This window comes from Orcinus orca, chromosome 12, assembly GCF_937001465.1.
Source record: "Orcinus orca chromosome 12, mOrcOrc1.1, whole genome shotgun sequence".
Taxonomy (NCBI): domain Eukaryota; kingdom Metazoa; phylum Chordata; class Mammalia; order Artiodactyla; family Delphinidae; genus Orcinus; species Orcinus orca.
In genome coordinates, this window is record NC_064570.1 from 27,386,744 (window position 1) to 27,405,671 (window position 18,928).

The 18,928-nt window shown below is 40.3% G+C and overlaps 1 protein-coding gene across 2 annotated transcripts in view; it reads right to left on the bottom strand.

Annotated features, from left to right (window-relative positions):
* Window positions 1–4,977, bottom strand: part of PDE7B (phosphodiesterase 7B) — a 480,299-nt gene extending 475,322 nt beyond the window's left edge. For both annotated transcript variants that reach the window (XM_049695597.1, XM_033406591.2), the window contains exons 1-2: window positions 4,536–4,977; window positions 2,284–2,340 (exon numbers count right to left, since the gene is read on the bottom strand). The gene's annotated coding sequence lies outside the window, so the exon portion shown is untranslated. The remainder of the gene's footprint in view (window positions 1–2,283; window positions 2,341–4,535) is intronic.
* Between the last annotated feature and the right edge of the window lie 13,951 nt (window positions 4,978–18,928).

Below are 18,928 nucleotides of genomic sequence, written 5' to 3' on the forward strand. Positions count from 1 at the left end.
ATAAAACATAAATCTGTAACTTGTGATAAGTCCCAAGAACCTAACCAAGATTTAAAATATTGTTTCAGTGAAATATCATTTTGATTTCCAAATAACCAACTCAAAACTAACATTTTGTCTCTAACATTCATAATATAAGACACTTTCCAATTCTGTTTTATAGATCGCCAAAATTATTTCCACAGTGATAGCTGTGGATGTGCATTATTGAAAATAATTCAAGTAAACATTATAAATGAAAGCAGGGGCCCCAGTGTAAGCACATATGAAACGGTTAATTTGAATTTGGGTTTGTCTTACTAAGGCAAACTATCTTGTAATCCATGTTAGTCTTAATTCTCCCACGGGGACAGAAAACATAATCATGGAATAAAGGCTTCTAAGTAATGAGGAAGAAAATTCTGGTTTAGTTTTCACTCCAGATGGTGGCCTCTTCCCACCAAAAGCCATAGATGGTACTCAGTAATTCTTGCTATCCCTATTTTACAAATAAGAAAACTGAGAATAAAATAGAACTATCTGAACCAGAAATGAAATGGACACAAATTTAGTGTTTCACACAGCATTTACATGTTAGTAGAGTGTAAAGCATTAAAAGAACCAATTCAACCAAAATTAAAATGCAAAAAATTAAGCCATAATAGTACTCAAGGAAACCACAGAATTCTTAATAACCTTAAAGTGGGAAGACTATCTAAGAATGACACAAACCCAGAAGCTGTAAGTGAAAAAAAACTGATGAATGTGACCATATTAAAAAAAAAAACATTTTTTAAACTACTACATGGCCAAAAACAAAGAGAGAAAACATTAAAAAGTCAAAAAACACATGATTAGCAAAAAACACATTCCAGGAAAGAGCTAATTTCTTTAATCTCTAAAGAACTTCCAATAATTAATAAAGAGAAAAAAAGACAAGCCCAATATAAAAGTGGGCAAAAATTAAGAATAAGTAGTCGATAGTAAAGTAAATGCAGATGATTTTAAGCACGTATAAAGAGGCCCAACCTCATTTACAATAAGAGAAATAGTACACCTGCAGACCATTTTGTACATACAAAACTGGCAAATATCAGAGTGGATAATCTATTGTATTGCAAAGGGTTTGGAGAAACAGGTACTCATACTTTCATAGTGGGAGCAAACTGGCTTCCAGGAAAAAGAGTGAATCTTACTTTTCAACCACATACTTTTGTATCTTTCATATTTTGCACCATGTGTGTATTACCTATTCCAAAAACTGGATAAAATCTGTTCACTTGTTATTGAACAGAGATACCTGAATCATGTAAGACATATAATTTTTAACTATAATCCTGGAGGCTAGAATAAATGGACACGTGAAGTAACATCTTTGATAAGTTTTCTTCAACAAGCTATTTTCCTATTTGGCTGTGATGACCCATGAAGTCTAGTCTTTTCTTACAGATGAGGCTGCTGTTCGCAGAATGAGACATTATGTATAGGTTTGTCCCAGCCCCAGGTCTATACCTTGTGAAGTTGGACTATACATATTGTACTAGTTTTATTTTTTTCAATTTATTTTAGTGAAGTATAGTTGATTTACAATGTTGTGCTAATTTCTGCTATACAGCAAAGTGATTCAGTTATACACATATATACTCTTTTCCATATTCTTTTCCATTATCACAGGATATTGAATATAGTTCCCTGTGCTATATAGTAGTACCTTGTTGTTTATCCATTTTATACTAACTAGTACATACTAGTTTTAAAACTTGCCCATAAAGTCTTTGATATCCTTTCAAGAGGGGGAGCTTAATTCCCCTCACTCTGAGTGGGGATGGACCTAGTGACTTGCTGGTGACTTTCAGAATATGGTGGAAGTGATGCTGCATCACTTCCAAAGCGAGGTCATAACAAACAGTGCAGCTTCTGTCTTAGTCTCTCTCTCATAAGTCACTTGCTCTGGGGAAGCCAGTTCCATGGCTTGAGGAGAGTTTCACGGGTGAGGAACTGAGGCCTCCAGCCAATAGCTGTATAAGTATGCCACTTTAGAAGTGGATTCGTCAGTCCCAGCTTCAAATGACTGTGGCCTCAGTAGACAACTTAACTTCAATTCCGTAAGGAACCCTGAGTCAGAGCCAGCCAACTAAGCCATTCTTGGATTCCTGATTCTCAGGGACTGTGTGAGATAATAAATGCTTGTTGGTTGAAGCTGCTGAATGGTGGCATGATTGTTATGCTGCAATGGATAGCTAATATACATATCTTCTGCCCTCCCTTCCACTTCCCAGAGAATAGATGTGTCTTTAAACTCACCACACTGCTTGCCCTTCTGTTTGGTCCATCTCCAGGGACAATGAACTCAGGTAGCCTCTAGAGCAACAAGTGGGAGAAAAAGAAGAGGTCAAGAGAGGTGACATAATCACTATAGGTTCTGGCAGAAGAGGGAAAAAACATGTCAGAACATTCCTTACACGATCCTCAAATTACGACATAATAACTTGTCTTGGAACCTGCTGACTTGAACAAATCTAGGTGGTTTCTTTCAGGATACTTCCAATCATTTACTTCTCTAATTTCATTTCATCTTCCTCCTCCCAACCCAGGTGGTATGCACTCTTAGATAAGAGCTAGAAATGTGGGAAAATTCAGGGCTTATATAATATTACAACATCAACAAAGAAAACAGATGCTAGCCTATTTAGCTATTTTTTCTAAACTGCATTTTGTTACAAATATGTAAATTTTGTTCCATTAAATTTCCCTGTACACATTCTGGGATTCACAGTCAATAGAGTATGTAGCAGTCAATACTTTGCCTTATAATGCCTTTATATTCTCCCCCTCCCCCTCCCCTCTTCTCCTCACTCTCCCTCTCTCCCTCTCCCCATGATTTGGTTATAGTAACTCCGAAAATTTCTTTGTCTCTCAGTGGAACTGCACTTTTAAAAGGTTATAGTAGAAGCCTTTTGGAAGTTCAAAACTGAAAGAAATGCATTTCACACTACTAAGGGCAATTCCTAAACACACAGGAAAGCATGGAACTGTACATTCATTCCCTTTGCATGCACACTTCTATTTTTTCAGTTTGCTTACTACCAGAAAAACAACACTGTCTAGGCATTATTTCTGCTGAGACTCACACATCATAGTTTGTCCTTTAGCCCAGCTGCTACTTTACCTGACAGGGGAAGGAAACCAGCACCCTCGTTCCTACCATGCAGTGGAGTTTGAAATCACACTGTTCTGCCAATAGAGCCCATATCTAGAATGCCAGAGATGAGGCTGTACCCATGTAGCTACCAAACTGCCACCATGCTTACAGGGCTCTCACCTAGTTTCTGGGTCTAACATATACTATTGACGCTTCACTACCAAGACCACCAATCTTGCTTCAAACCCTTACCTGCATGGTTGGGAACTGATTTAATAAACCAAGAAGATCATGCCTACATTTATATATCTGGCATCCCTCTCCTGGATATTTCTCCCTCCTAACAGGCTGGTTCTAATGTCCATGCTTATTATGCTCTTGGGACATCCTGCTTTGAGCTGCAAAGTATCAGAGGCCCAGACTCTAAGGGTAATCCAGGGACCCCAGCTCTTGAACCCTCAAATCTGGGTTTCTCCCCACCCCCCTCCCCATCTACAACAGTCCTGTGACTGAGTTCCCAGCATGTTTTGTACTCGACATCACTCCCATTACATCAATCCCCCCCAAACTGAAACTGAATCTAGTGATCCCTCCACACACAGGCTGGAAGGATCAAAACTTAGTCATTTTCCCCTATTGAGGCAACAGGAAAAAATGCACCAGTGCTTCAGTTTTGTTTGAAAAAAAAGGTATTTTTGAAAAAGAGGAAGAAGAGGGGAAGGAGAATAAAAGTGAATATGAAGAGTACACATTCTCTTTTAACAAAACGGTTGAACAGCAAAACAAGGGCACGGAATTATGTAAGCTATTACTCCCACTCCCAGGAAAAAGTGTTAGGGAGAAGCCAAAGTGTGTCTACATGTTGGTTGATTATTTCAATGATTTTTTCACATTAGGCATATTTCCAAATATCACCAAGAGGAATAAAAAATAACTCTGCCTAGCTAGTTAATAAGCACTTCTGCGGTAATAAGGTCCTATCAGGAGAGTGATCTGCATGCATCTGTTCACAAAGTTTCCAGAGCTCACCATTGCTCACGAGCCAAAAAGTCTTAGCCTCTGCGTGTCTCCTCAGGCCTCTGACAGCTTCTGACTCATCATCTTGACATTCACGCCCTCGCTTTCCCACCAGGCCCTATGCTCTTACACACAGAACGGTTTGCAATGCTCGAGGAGCGCCATGTTCTTCTGTCTCTCGGCCTTTGCACGCTCAGGACTTTCTGAAATGTTCACCCCTGCCATCATCGCCACCCCTCCCACCCCCCACTTCGTTTAGCTGGGGAACTCTCGCTTATTCCTCAAGGCTCAGCTTCCAAGTCGTGTCCTCAGTTAAGGCTTTCCTGACACTTCACACTGGCCTGAAAGGGCCGAACATTATGGGCTTTGTGCCTGGTGCGTACCTTCAAATACATACCTGCCTCCACGTTAGACACACAGACGGCTTCCTAAGGTCAAAGCTCACATCGTACTTTTGTTCATAGCTCTGAAATGGAGGGTAAGTCTTAGTCAAATCCATTTCACCCGCCTTCGGTAATCAAGGAGCTCTACAAAACTTGCATGTCCTTCAACTGCCGCGAAGCCTAAACAGTAAGACGTTTGCCCGAGTTGTCTTCCAGGAACTTGGGAGTCAGCCGTGTCTAGTTTCAGCTGAGCTGGTTAAAACTGTCAAGGACCACCGACCCTCCTCCACCTGGGCACACGTGAGCTTGAGCTTCGGCTCAGTGACTTCTGACGTCAGAGGACTGAAAACTCCACCCTCAGACGGTGCTGACCGCCGGCAGTCTTTGCAGAGGCCTTTGTTTTTGTTACAACTGTGCAGGACGCTCTCACACCTTTCTCCGATCGCCGCTCCCGCACCCTGCACCGTGACCACGCCCCACACGCCCCCACGCCCTGCAACGTGACCACGCCCCACACGCCACACGCCCTGCACCATACCCACGCCCCACACGCCCCACGCCCTGCACCATAACCACGCCCCACACGCCCTGCACCGTGACCACGCCCCACACGCCTTGCACCATGCCCACGCCCCACCCGCCCCCACACCCTGCACCATACCCACGCCCCACACGCCCCACGCTCTGCACCGTGCCCACGCCCAACACCGCGACCACGCCCCACACGCCCCACACGTCCCACACGCCCCGCACCGTGCCCACGCCCCACACGCCCCCACGCCCTGCACCGTGCCCACGCCCCACACACCCCACACGCCCCACACGCCCTGCACCGTGACCACGACCCACACGCCCCACACGCACCCCACGCCCTGCACCGTGACCACGCCTCACACGCCCCACACGCCCTGCACCGTGACCACGACCCCCACACCCCACACGCCCCACGCCCCGCACCGTGCCCACGCCCCACACCGTGCCCACGCCCCACATGCCCTGCACCATGACCACGACCCCCACGCCCCCCACGCCCCCAGCCCTGCACCATGCTCACGCCCCACACGTCCTTTACCATGACCACGCCCCAGACGCTCCCCGTGCCCCCCACACCACTATGCTTCTACCCCCTCAGACTGCCCTGCTTCTTTATTTTTTATCTCATATAAACCCTGAGCCACTTGCCTCTGGGGGCAGATATGAGACTTGTTCTCCCCTGTCCTCACTTGGCTGCCTTGCAAATAAACCCTCTCTTTGCTGCAAACCTCGGCATCTTAGCATTTTGGTTTGCTGGGCAAAACAAACCTGGTTCGGTAACAATGCTTCTGACAGAAACAGTGGCTGGCACTTGAAGTGTTCAGTAGGCATTTAGTAAAAGGATGCATGGATGGATGGTGAAGAGTAAGAATCTGTTTCCCAAAGTAGCAGACACTGAGATACTGTACTAGGTTTTAGAGAAATGCTTTTTACATATATAATCTCAGCAAAAAGGAAACTGAGGCTCAGAGAGGTACAATCACATGTTATGTTCACACATTAGTAAACAGTGGAGTTAGAAAGGTAATGGTAACAATAATACTAAATAGTAGAGTAGGTCTGTTTGACTACAAAGCCCATGGTCTTTTCACAGCACCATAATTTTGTATTCTACTGAGTATAGCCATGACAGAAATAATATATTTAACAGGGTATTTCAAAACAGAAATATCCTGAGAAAAAGAATTTAGGGAGCTACCTTAGCTTAAAGGAAATGGTTAATACCTAGGTACCTTTGCTTTGCATCTATTCACACCAATAACTTACCAAACTATAAGGTAGCCTCCTGAAGGACTTACCTGTCAGGAGGTCATACCTGAAAATGACTGGTGTCCAGTTTTCTCTCTCACTACAGAGTAGGATGAATCTTGTCACCAAGCATACATAGGTTGCTAGTTTTTAAATCAGATTTGTCTGTCTTAACACAAACTGATGGTCTATAGGGTCATCAGTATATGAACTGTGGACAGGAAGAGGCTAGGCAACAGAGTTGCCTAGTTTGCAAGTGTGTAGGGCTAAGGACTTGATCGACAGTACACCAGCTGAAGCCTCGTCTGCAAAGTAAGCCAGTGGGCACCATTCTCTTCCAGATGCAAAGGTCTTTTAGCTATATGACAAGCTGGAGGGCCCTGAAGCAGTGGTCAGCTGCACTGCAATTTGTTCCTAAGATGACAAAGAGCAGAAAGTACAAACAGGGCAAGGTTGGAGACTTCGGTCAGAGGCCCTGGGTGATCCCAGTGTTGCCAAGAGCCTGAACTTGGTAGTGTAACTTCTTTGCTTGAAAGCCCTCCATCAAGGGGGACCTCTGAGGCGTACAACTGTAATTTCAAACCACAAAAGAAAACAGAACCCTTTCAAACTTTTATTTTGCTGAGGAAGCGGATGATTTAAATAAGTCTGTTTGACATATGCCTATCTGACTTCCCAGTTCCCTTAGGTTTCTTGCAAGTCAGCCATAAAGCTATTCCCCACTTGTTCTGACAGGATTTATGCAGTCTACATCTGGTATTCAGCAAGCATATTTTTCTTTCTTTTTCATTGAACTTCTGCCCATACACACATACAGGGTCTCATTTTAATAGTGGGATTATTCCCTGTGTATTTAAATACACAGGAAACAGGAAATCATCTAAAAGAACACAGTGATCTCATGGTTATATCACTTTTCCCCACAAGCCCGTTTGGAATCACAGACAAAGAGAAGATTCTGGAGCTTATAGCTTAAGAGTTTCTCAACCTGAGAGGCTGACTGACCTTAAGTTCCCTCTTCTGGTTCTTAACATAGCACAAATTAAGAAAATGAAATAGCACATTTATTCCAAGACACAGAAAAGAAAAGGATAATTATTTTCAAAATAAATCTCTGTTAAGCTCTCAGAAAAGTAAAAAGGCATTTTCACATTTGGTTGGCTGATAAAGCAGGAGTCAGAAGGTGTAGGGATAGCCCTCTAAGAAGGACTCAGCCCTCTAAGAAGGTCCCTAGACATTCCAACATAGATCACAGTTGGACATAGGTTCTCTCAAAGTTGAACTGGGAATGTAGAAACCTGTATTTACTGAGCACTAACATGTCTTGACCAGGTTCCACTTAATCCTTACGAAGGCCATATAAGATAGGTATTATTAGACCCATTTTACAGATGAAGAAACTGAGGTTGAACTCCTAAAGACTCAATACACTTTAAGGGAGAGTGTTTCTCCCAACTAGCAATTCTCTTCATGGGATAGGGTTGCCTAGGATGCTCTCACACCACAGCCTTGGGAAAAGGCTTGAGAGCACACTCTTCTCACAGCACCCTGGGAACGGAACTTCCAGGCTCCATCCCTGACTCTACCAGAATAGGTACCAAAGGTGCTCAAAGCGATGGCTCTGAGAAATGACAGCTCTAGAAGTCTTTTCTCCACCAAAGAACAAAGAAATTAGGCTCTGCATACTTCAGTGTATTTTATTACTTTAAATATTGGTATCTCTTTCTGGTACCTATGTCAACTCTGTTAACTTGAATGTTTAATTAATCTGAATATTTTATTCCCCAATCATGCCAAAGAATAAAACATCTGTGAAAGCAGAATGCCTTTGTTCTGCTCCTGGAACAACCACCACCCTGCTCCCAACTCTTTAGTAATGCCAAGGTTTTCCTCCATCTCGTTTGATTCAGACATTTTGCTGGTTCTTACCCTACTTCCTTTTCTGTGAATGTTCTTCTTTCCCATTCATCGGAAACTGCCACCATCAAAACCTGGTTCAAATCTCCCTCAAAGTTTCGATTATTGGCCCCAAGAGGATTTTAACTTTTTAAACATACCCTGAATAGACGTATATTCAGTCTATATAATCTTGGAACTACATTACTTTGAATTGATTCTCAACCCTTTTTAACTACTCTCTGATCATTTTCCCTATAACGTTCTTTGTTTCTCTAGCCTTATTAAAATTCTTTGCAGAGTGGAACAGCATCATTTGCTATTTTGAATCTTGAAATAGGGTGTGCTTAAAATCGCGTAGATCCAATGGTGTGCTGAAGCCAGGTTATGTCTGCTTGGGAGAGCCCATTGTGTGCGTTATGCCGCACAGTCTCTTCCCAGCTCGGTTTTCAGTGACATCATGTTGGTAGCTTGAACTTGGCCATTGTGGGAGGATTTATAGCATGGAAATTAGCAAATGCTACAAATCAAGGCTTGTTTTCCTCCTTTGAACAGCCAGTTTACCAGCACAGTATCCTTGCTACTCAAAATGTAGTTCACAGGCCAGCAGCCTACATCACTTGGGATCTTGTTAGAAATACGATGTCCAGCATCTCACCTCCCACCTCCTAAATCACATTTTTGCATTTTTTAACAAGAGTCTAGAGGGATTTGTTTGCCACAAAATGTGAAACAAGGAACTCTTAAAATCTAAAATTGATTCACTATACATAGATGGTGTCCCATAAGTTTGTTACATTGATTGAAATCCACAATATGAAACTATTGCAATTCTCAAGGCTGCTTGCCAAAGGCTGAGATGTATTTGTCCTATTCACATAGTTACTGCTGTAAAACTCTGAGTAATTTGCTTTTAAAAGTTTGAAATGGGACAATGTCCAATAGCTGGAAGAAATCTGGATTTTTAATACTAAATTAAGGACACACTAAACTAATAAAGGAAATTAAAAGGATTTTCACACATGACACTGACAAAGATTTGGGAAGGGGCATGGAGACTCTTTTCTTGTTTTTTACATGCAACTTTGTTGGACTTAAGGTACCTAACATATGCACAAATCAAAGAAATTTTGAAACCGTGGGCTGTTATTAAGAAAGCAGCTGTAGCATCTCTTATTAATGGCTTCTTCAGCGCAGTAGAAATAGAGCAAATACCCTGAGTAAAATATGAAGAATCAGCCTAGAAGCACACATGAAACTTGCAACATCAAACTCCAGTCTGCCCATAGTAGAAATTTCTGATAAGCTTCATCAGATGAATATTTGTGAAAAAAAAGTCTCGATTATTGGCAAAGAATGAACCTCAAGTCAAGCTGCTTGAGTTCAAATTCCAGCTCTGCCACTTATTATTAGCTGTGTGATCCCAGGAAAGTTACTCTGGATCTCAGTTCCTTACCTGTGATATGGAAGTGTAAGAATTACCTACCTCATTGCATGTGATGGTTGTAATACCCAATTCCACGCTTGTGGTCTGTGGTGTGGCCCAGGTGTCAGGAGTCCTAAAATATCCCAGGTGATTTTAATGTGCAGCCAGGATTGAGAACCACTGGTCCAAGGGCATGATTAAGCAGATGTAAGAAACAAGCATGTAATAATTTGGGGGAAGTATGTTGAAAAACTGTAATGGTCTCGATGTGATTGTTATCTACTTTTGCTTCAAGGGTTAGCCTGCTAGCACTGTAAGTCTGGAATCTTGATGAGGATAAGCTTACCCAATGCGGATCAGCTTGAGGGTTGCGAAAGAAGAAGGACACTACCTCTCACGGGTCGACTAACCAAAGACTAATTTGACTTGAAAGTCAATTAATCATTTACAATGAGGACTATCTCTTTCCAGAAGGAATACCTACTTGGGAAACCAAGTTAACATCACAAAACTATTTGACAAACCTATGAAATCAGGAAAGGGTTCATAGTCTGGAGGAGGCATGAAATAAACTAGATTCTACATTCTAGATTGATGTTCTCAAACTCTGCTACGTGTTAGCATCACCTGGCCTGGGCCATACTGCAGACCAATTGAATCAGAATCCTGAAGGGTTGAACTCAGGCATCAGTACTTAAAAAAAAAACTTTCCAGGTCTTCCCTGGTGTCGCAGTGGTTGAGAGTCCGCCTGCCGATGGAGAGGACACGGGTTCGTGCCCCGGTCCGGGAAGATCCCACATGCCACGGAGCGGCTGGGCCCGTGAGCCATGGCCGCTGAGCCTGCGCGTCCAGAGCCTGTGCTCTGCAAGGGGAGAGGCCACAACAGTGAGAGGCCCGCGTACCGGGGGAAAAAAAAAAACTTTTCAAATGATCCCAAAGGACATCCAAGTTTGAGAACCAAGGAGATTATTCTTCTTCCCTTGTGCTCCCAAATTCCTCTTTTCAATGCTTCAGTTCATCTGATAATGCTTAAATTTACATTAAAAGTACTTGAATGATATAGGAAATGTGTTAATATACTCTAATCCCCCACCCCCTAAATATCTACAAGCTTCTTTTTTGATACAGATTCTTCTAGATAATGAGACTATAATTAATTATTGAATTCATAGAATCCATTAACTGTGGAAGTATTCCAAATATCAGTTATGGGAAGTATTTGTTTATGCCTGATCTTTAGAAGACGAACTTACTCATTTGAACTTAATTTGCATTTACAGTATATATCATAAAACTACAGAGAAAAAGTGAACTAAGTCACAAGGTTTTGTGACTCCTTTTATGACACTGTATTGTAACTACAAATGATCGTGAATTGGCATGAACAATTAGCAGGGCATCTTGTCACCTGATTATAACAGAAATGCTCTTTCCTTTGAAGAACTGGCTGAGAAAAGAGCTTCTGCCTCTCTCTCATGTTCATTACCAAGTGCAGCGAATTGCAAATAACAGGTACTCAGTAATGTTTTTAGAATTAAATTACCTTAAATCCCTTTCTTTTAAGACTAAAGCAAAATCAATAAAGCAGGTCTATTGTTGTGAAGACTCGGGCTTTGCTTCTTGAGTATACTGTGGATGTTACATGCACACATTATTTGAGTGATGTCACGAATGAGCATTTGGAATCAAGTTGAGCACTCTATACTGTTCACAGAAAAGCATTTCCTCTTCTCAACTTCAAAATTGTTAGTTAAATTCTCAGAAACACAGCCTTCCTAAGGTCACCATCTCCTACCTGGCTCCTCCCTTTCTTGCTCTAGTCTTCCCACTACAGATTCCTTGGTTCAAGGGATTTTAGGCAAATGCTGAAGGTCACTGTAATCAGAGTTCCATCGTCATAAGGGCCTGGTCATTTTCCATTTGCATATTCAGTCTCCAAATTAGAATTACAAAATTCAGTCAAAAAATTTCTTAAACCTGATTGGGAATTTGAGGCAAATGACTACCTTTAGCTATTTATGATTTTTGTGAAAATTCATACATGCAATGATGGAACATATGAAGAGGATGATCAGTTCTCATTTTTCCATCCTTCTTACTCAATCATTTCTTTCTCATGAATTTTCTTGTCTGGCATTATCAAACAACAAAATAAATGGCCTTCATGAGCACTGATTTTCAAACTCAAATAAATAGCTAATTAATACAATAAATATATTTTATTTATGTTGTATTTATTATAGTCTATTCTATTATATTTATCTTATATTTTCTAAAAAATATATATTTAAAAATTTTAATAACATTTTATTCAACTTAACATATCCAAAATATTATCACTTTAATATGTACTCAATATAAAAATTGAGATATTTTACACTTTTTTGTTACTAATTCTTTGCAATCTGGTATTTACAGCACATATCAATTCAGACCAGCCATTTTTCACGTGCTCAGTGGCTACATGTAGCTAGTGACTACTATATGGGTAGTTTAGTTTTAGGCTATTTAGTGCCCATCTTTTGGGTCTCAGCTTATTCTCTCCCTCCTCCAGGAAGTAATCTCTTCCTGTCTTCACATGCTGCTGTTAAGACGCCCCTTCTCTCTCTCTCTCTCTCTCTCATCAGTGCAGATCTCTGTGTACAGAACTGAGGGGAGGGGCTGTGTCTCCTTCCACCCTTAAATCTTTACTACTGCACCTGCCAGTAGGTAGCAGGTACATATTTGTTGAACAAGTGAATGGTCCTAGGTCACACAGTTAGTTGCAAAACTTGAATAATGTCATGTGTGGTCTCCCACCACAGAGCTATTTCCATGGTTGCCACCCCATTAAGATCATTGGTCACAGAAGATCTCAACTCATGGTGGATTCTGGCTGGAGAGCTGGATCCCGGGTCCATCTTGATAGCAGCCACTCTTCACTGAGCCCTTACCATGGGCGGGAACTGTGGTAAGCGTTTCGCGTACATTCTCATCTCTACTCCCACCATGCAGGCTCTACTGTTATTAGTCCTACCTTGCAGATAAAACTGAGCTTCCACAAGGTTGTAGCTTGTCAGAGAGATTGCTGAGATTAGAACTACGTCTTTCCGACTCTAAAGCGTTGTTCTTAAATAAACAGCTCCTTTGAAAGATAACTTTTTATGTGTGTCCTTGGACAAGTTCTACCCTCTCTTCAGGTTCAGTTTCCCCAGCTGTAAAATGACAAGTTGGAGTAGATGGGCAAACCTGCAGGGGTCCATAGGCTCCCCAAGGTCTTAGAGCCTTTGGTAAAGATCTGTAAGAATGATGTAACACAGGCAGTCCCTGGGCCCACATAGTGCCTGTGAAATCCCAACATCCATATTGAATATTTAGGCAGGGAAGCAAAAGTCATCATTATGTGAAAATAGTGACTATGAACTGACCACTTAAAAAAAAATCAGGTTCCCCTTCAAAAATTTCTCCTCACTAACATCAGTATCTAATCCTAACCATTGAGTCATTATACACAAAAGATATGCCTTTTGCTGATTTTTGCAGATAAGTCAAGGCAAATTCCGTCCAGTATAAATGGACTGCAGAGAGATGTATAATGTCTTGAGGAGGATCCAGGACGTCACGTACTCAAAGCCACTGGCAACTTAGGATCTGGCAGGCTGAAGCCAGTTAACTGTAAAAAAGAAAAACCAACAAGGATTAAGATGCAAACGTTTCTTTAGAAATGGATTAAAGCCCTCACAGTTAGCAAAAAGAATTCTTCGTGCTGTGTAATTCAACATGAGGTGAAGGATGCCGATTATGCTGTCATACCATTTTGAAAGAAATATGTTTGCAGCTTTGTTCAAGTCATCAGCGTGTAAATATTAAATATGAGAAACCTTGTACATTTCAATTTCATATTTTAAAGTACACCCTCAATCAAATTTTTTAAATCTACAGTTTACTCTGAAATTTTGTCCCATGTTTTTAAAAAGTGGATTCACTTTTAAGGGCCTTTATCCTGGTGCTAATTATTCTCAGCTAACCAGGCTGACCTGGTTTGCAGGTGGCCTTCTGTTGGCCCAGAAGATGAGACTAGAGGCCAGGGCTAAGGTCAGGGCCACATCCAGGGTGGTTACCAAGCACTTTCTCCCCCTTCTCTCCACAGGCTGTGGACAATGTGAACAGGAAGGAGGTGAGCAGGTGGCTGCTCTATGCAGGGGAGGGGGGCTCTGGGGTCGGTGGAGTGGTGGAATGAGCTGCGGCTCTGGTTCGAGCAGATGAAGCAGTTACCAGGTGAGTCAGACCTCTATATATGGAGGGTCCTGAATGTGACTCCTTCCTCTAGTCCCACTTGGGGACCTGGCTCAGGGCAGGGATAAATTAGCACTGGGCTGTTCCTCACTATCTTGTGGGTAAAAATGGAGAAAGACACAACTCAACTGCCCAGCCATAGCGGGGCTGGTTGGGAGTGCTGTCGACCTCTTTTCTTAAGACTATTTTTTAAGAGCAGTTTTAGGTCTATAGTAAAGTTAAGAGGAAGGTACCGAGATTTCCCATCTCCCCCCACACGTGCAAAGTCTCCCCCATAATTAACACCCCCCCACCAGAGGGGTACATTAGTTACAACTAATGAATCCACACTGACATATCATTATCACCCAAAGTCCATTCTTAGTGTTGTATATTCTATGAGTTTGGACAAATGTACAATAAGTATCCACCATTACAGTATCATATAGTATTTTCACTGCCCTAAAAATCCTGGGCCTATTCATACTTCCCCCACTCCCCCAACCACTGATCTTTTTACTGTCTCCATAGTATTTTTGTCTTTTCCAGAATGTGATATAGTTGGAACCTTTTCGGTTCTTTTCTTTCACTTAGTAATATGCATTTAAGTTTCCTCCATGTTCTTTTAGGGCTTAATAGCTCATTGCTTTTTAGCTGAATAATATTCCATTGTCTGGTTGTACCACAGTTTATCCATTCACCTACTGAAGAATACCATGGTTGCTTCCAAGTTTGGGCAATTATGATGAAAACATCTATATGCAGGTTTTTGTGTGGACATTGAGTTTTCAATACCTTTGGGTAAATACCAGAGAGAGTGTTTGCTAGATGTTATTATAAGATTATGTTCATTTTGTAAGAAACCATTAAACTGTCTGCTAAAGTGGCTGTATAATAAACATATATTATATATTCTTTAAAATGTAATGCATCAGGCTCACCCAAAGCAATTAATTCAGAGTCTTGGGGCAGGAAGGGAGGGTAGAAGGGGAAGATCCAGAAATCTTCACTTTTATAAGCTCCCCAAGATGAGTCTACTTTATCCAAAGTTGAGAAACTTTGTTGTAATTTAGTGTGCTGCTTATTTTATTGGTGACCCCAACATCCTTAACTTTCCCAACAGCATGGCATATTTGTATTTACAGGGATCAGAAGGTTGCTTCTTTTCTTAATGCACATTATAAAGGCCTATATTTTTCATTTGGAGTAGAATCATAAATAACAGCAACAGAAAGTTGGAAGGAAGCTTAAAATGCAGTGAGTTCATCCCCCACTATTCCATCTTAAGGAGTACAGGTGAAAAAATTTTAAGGATCTCTAGAGAAGTTTTCAAAACCTTTCCCAGTAATATATTCTGTAGTTAAAATAATTCAGTTGAACGCAGTTTATTTATATTAGCCTTATTTGTTTTTTTCTTTTCTTATTCAAAATTCTCTGAGTTTAAATATTGTTTTAAACAAATATGAAATCTAGTATCTAGTCCTTTATTAAAACAGGGGAAAAAAGCAGTGACTATATCCTTCCCTTAAATAAATCTGCTCTAAATATTATAATATAAGCTTTTCAGAAGTTATCGTTTCCAAACTTTATTTCTTTGCCAGTCAATATTTAGCATATAGCTATCCAAGAAAAAATATTGCAAGCAGGGGTTCTAGACACACAGGATAATTTGTAACATGACCCCAGATAGCCAGCACCAGGATCCAGACTTGCAAAAAGACAAGCTGGATTGGGATGTGGGATGAAGAAAGCATAACGTATACAGGTATGATGGGACAGCTAACAATGGGTTTGGGAGTCATTGTTTTTTAATTTACATTTAATCCATATCAGATGTGCCCACGTTCAGACAGTAGTTGGCACCCATCCTTTTACATCTAAGATTAAATGATAATGGTGATTAAATGATTATGGTAAATAACTTAGTTTAATTTAACGGTGATAATGGAGTTTCCAGAAAGAGAGGGTTAGAGGAACTTTATAATCAAACTCAATAGGAAGGGATTGAGTTTAGAATGCCAACAGGTTAACCAGCACTGCTGTTTTCCCTTCTAATCTCAATAAAATATAAATTCTCCCAGAGAACCCTGGACAAATATATCTTCTAATGTAGGGTCATGAATAGGAGGCCAGTAAGAATTTTGTAAAGTAGTTTAAGACTACTTTATGACTTGGGTAAGATAATTAACCTTTCTGAATCTCAGTTTTCCCTACCTGCACATGGGAAATAACAATTGTAGTGACATCATAGAGTTATTTAGGTATTAAATGAGACATTCATGAAGTATAAGAACATAACTTCTCATAGGAAATTAAATAATAAATGTTAGCTATTGTTTTTATTAACGTACCATGTGTTTTACTCATAAAGTATGGGAGAGTAGGGGTCGGGAAATGGCCAGAGTGTTTGAATTTGGAGTTAAAGGTCATTTACATACACTTATGACTGGAAAGGTCTTAACCTTACCTGAATTTTATTTTCTTTATAGACTGTTACTATAAAAAGACATCCTTTAAATTTCTACCAAATTAAACATCCAGGACTCTTTAGAACAGTGTGTTTATTTTTAATTTGAAGGTGCCCTTGGGTGTTTCCATGTTCACAGGCAAAGCCAAAGACCTCAAAAGTGTTCAAGGCTTGATTGGCCGGTTCATGTTGGAATGTAATTTGCATCCCGTAACTTCCTGATTTCCCATGAACTGGAACTCAGAAATAGTTTTCTGCGAAAGTGACTCTGAGAATCAGCTGGTTGTTAGTTCATTTACTCAGGACCAGATTCTAAGCAGACATCCATAAAAGTAGCTAAATTTCCCCACTGGTTTAAGGAAGCCTCTTTTGTTGGCACAAATGCATTCCCTTCAGATTTTATCTATTATATTAATTCTATACTGCTTGAAATAAATTCTTTCTGTTCTCCTTCAGTAACCTAGGACTTGTATGAAATCTCTCTGGCCATATAAATTCATGAATTCAGAATAAAATGATTAAGCAGAAAACAAAGGAAAACAAAATTCAAAAAAAAATCTTGTTTATCTGGATGCTTGGATCCATTTAAATTAAATCTAAAATACTGTAAATTTCCCTAATAATTAGTGATGTTAAACATCTTTTCATGCGTATGTTGGCCATCTGTGTGTCTTCTTCAGAAGAACATCTATTCGGATGCTCTGCACATTTTTAAATCAGGTTCTTTGTTTTTTTGCTGTTGTTGTTGCTGAGTTATATGAGTTCTTTATATATTTTGGATATGATTGGATATATGATTTTCAAGTATCTTCTTCATTACCACAATGAGATATCACCTCACACTCTTTAGAATGGCTATTATAAAAAGGGCAAGAAATAACAAATGTTGGAGAAAAGGGAACCTTCATATACTGTCGTGGGGGTGATGTAAATTGGTGCAGCCATTATGGAAAACAGTATGGAGATTCCTCAAAAAATTAAGAATAGAACTACCATATGATCCAGCTATTCTACTTCTGGGTATTTATCCTATGCATATGAAAACACTAATTAGAAAAGATATATGCACCCCTATGTTCATCACAGAATTACTTACAATAGCCAAGGTATAGAAACAACCTAAGTGCCTACAGTGGATGAATTAATAAAGAGGATGTGGTATATATATATATATACACACACACACACACACACACACACACACACACACAATGGAACACTACTCAGCAATAAAAAAGATAAAATCTTGCAATTTTCTGCAACATGGGTGGACCTTGAAGGTATCAGGCTAAGTGAAATGTCAGGTGGATAAAGATAAGTACTGTATGATTTTACTCATATGTGGAATAAAAATACTCCCAAAATATAAATGACCAAACCAAACAAAAATAAATATATAGATACAGAGAACAGATTAGTGGTTACCAGAGTGGAAGCGGGGTTGAGAGAGGGCAAAATGCGTAAAGGAGCTCAGATGCATGATGACAGAAGGAAACTAAACTTTTGGTGGTGAATCTTGTGAAAACAGTGGAGACAGAAGTCAAAATATGTTGCATGCATGAAACTTTAAAAAAAATTTATGTGAAATTATTTTTATTCTAGTGTATCTTTTATTTCAGTCATTCTACCACTAGAAAGTATTTATTTGAGTGCCCAGTTCTATATATATCACTATGGAGAAATTCAAGAAGTTTAAGAAATGGCCCCAAATCTCAAAGATTTTATAATCTCACTAGAAGACAAATAGTCAGAAAACAATTATAACAAAATATGATTAAATATCAAATGGATGTCAAAGGAGTACAAATAAGGAACTGATTAGGGGTTAGTTTGGTCCATGGAGGGAAAAAAAAGCATTGAAGAGTTTACCTTCAGCAAGTCTCAAATCCTGGAAGGTTAGAATAAATTTGCAACAGGCAGAGATACCTGGAGAGATTATTCAAAATGGAGGTAACAGTAGAAAAAAAGGACTACATATTTAAACAGTCAAAAAATAGTAGGCAGTTTTCCAGCTAAGATCGATTGAACACAACATTTGCAAATACATAGAAAGAGGGACAATGGGTATTTTTAGATGTTAAATATATAGCAGAACCCAAAAGCAAAATAGGAAATCTCCACATGCTAGAAACAGGGAATAGAACAATGAATCAGGAACAAGACAGATTACAGGTCACAAAGCCTGGTGATGTTTTCATGGCCATTCAAGACCAGAATCTGGCCCAGGAAAACGTGTGCATGGCTGGAATCAGAACTGGTCCCTGTGCAAAACTGGCAGAACCCCAGAAAGCAATGCACAAACCTTGAAGACCCCAGAACATCTCTGCCTGCAGACCCAAAGTAGCTACTGGAAATGAGCCAGCTGCCCCACCCTGTGGGTGAAAAAGGAGTCTTCTAAGGCTGTTAGACCCCCAAGACTGAGCTGCTTTTGGGAGTGGGAACTGGATTCTTATTATGGATGCACTCTGAAAACCTAACACACAAAATAATTCAGAACAAATGTCTTGAAAGTAGACATTTCCAGTGGAAATCACCCCAAGGTAGTTAGCTGGATCTCCAGAAAAGATAATTTCCTCTGAAAA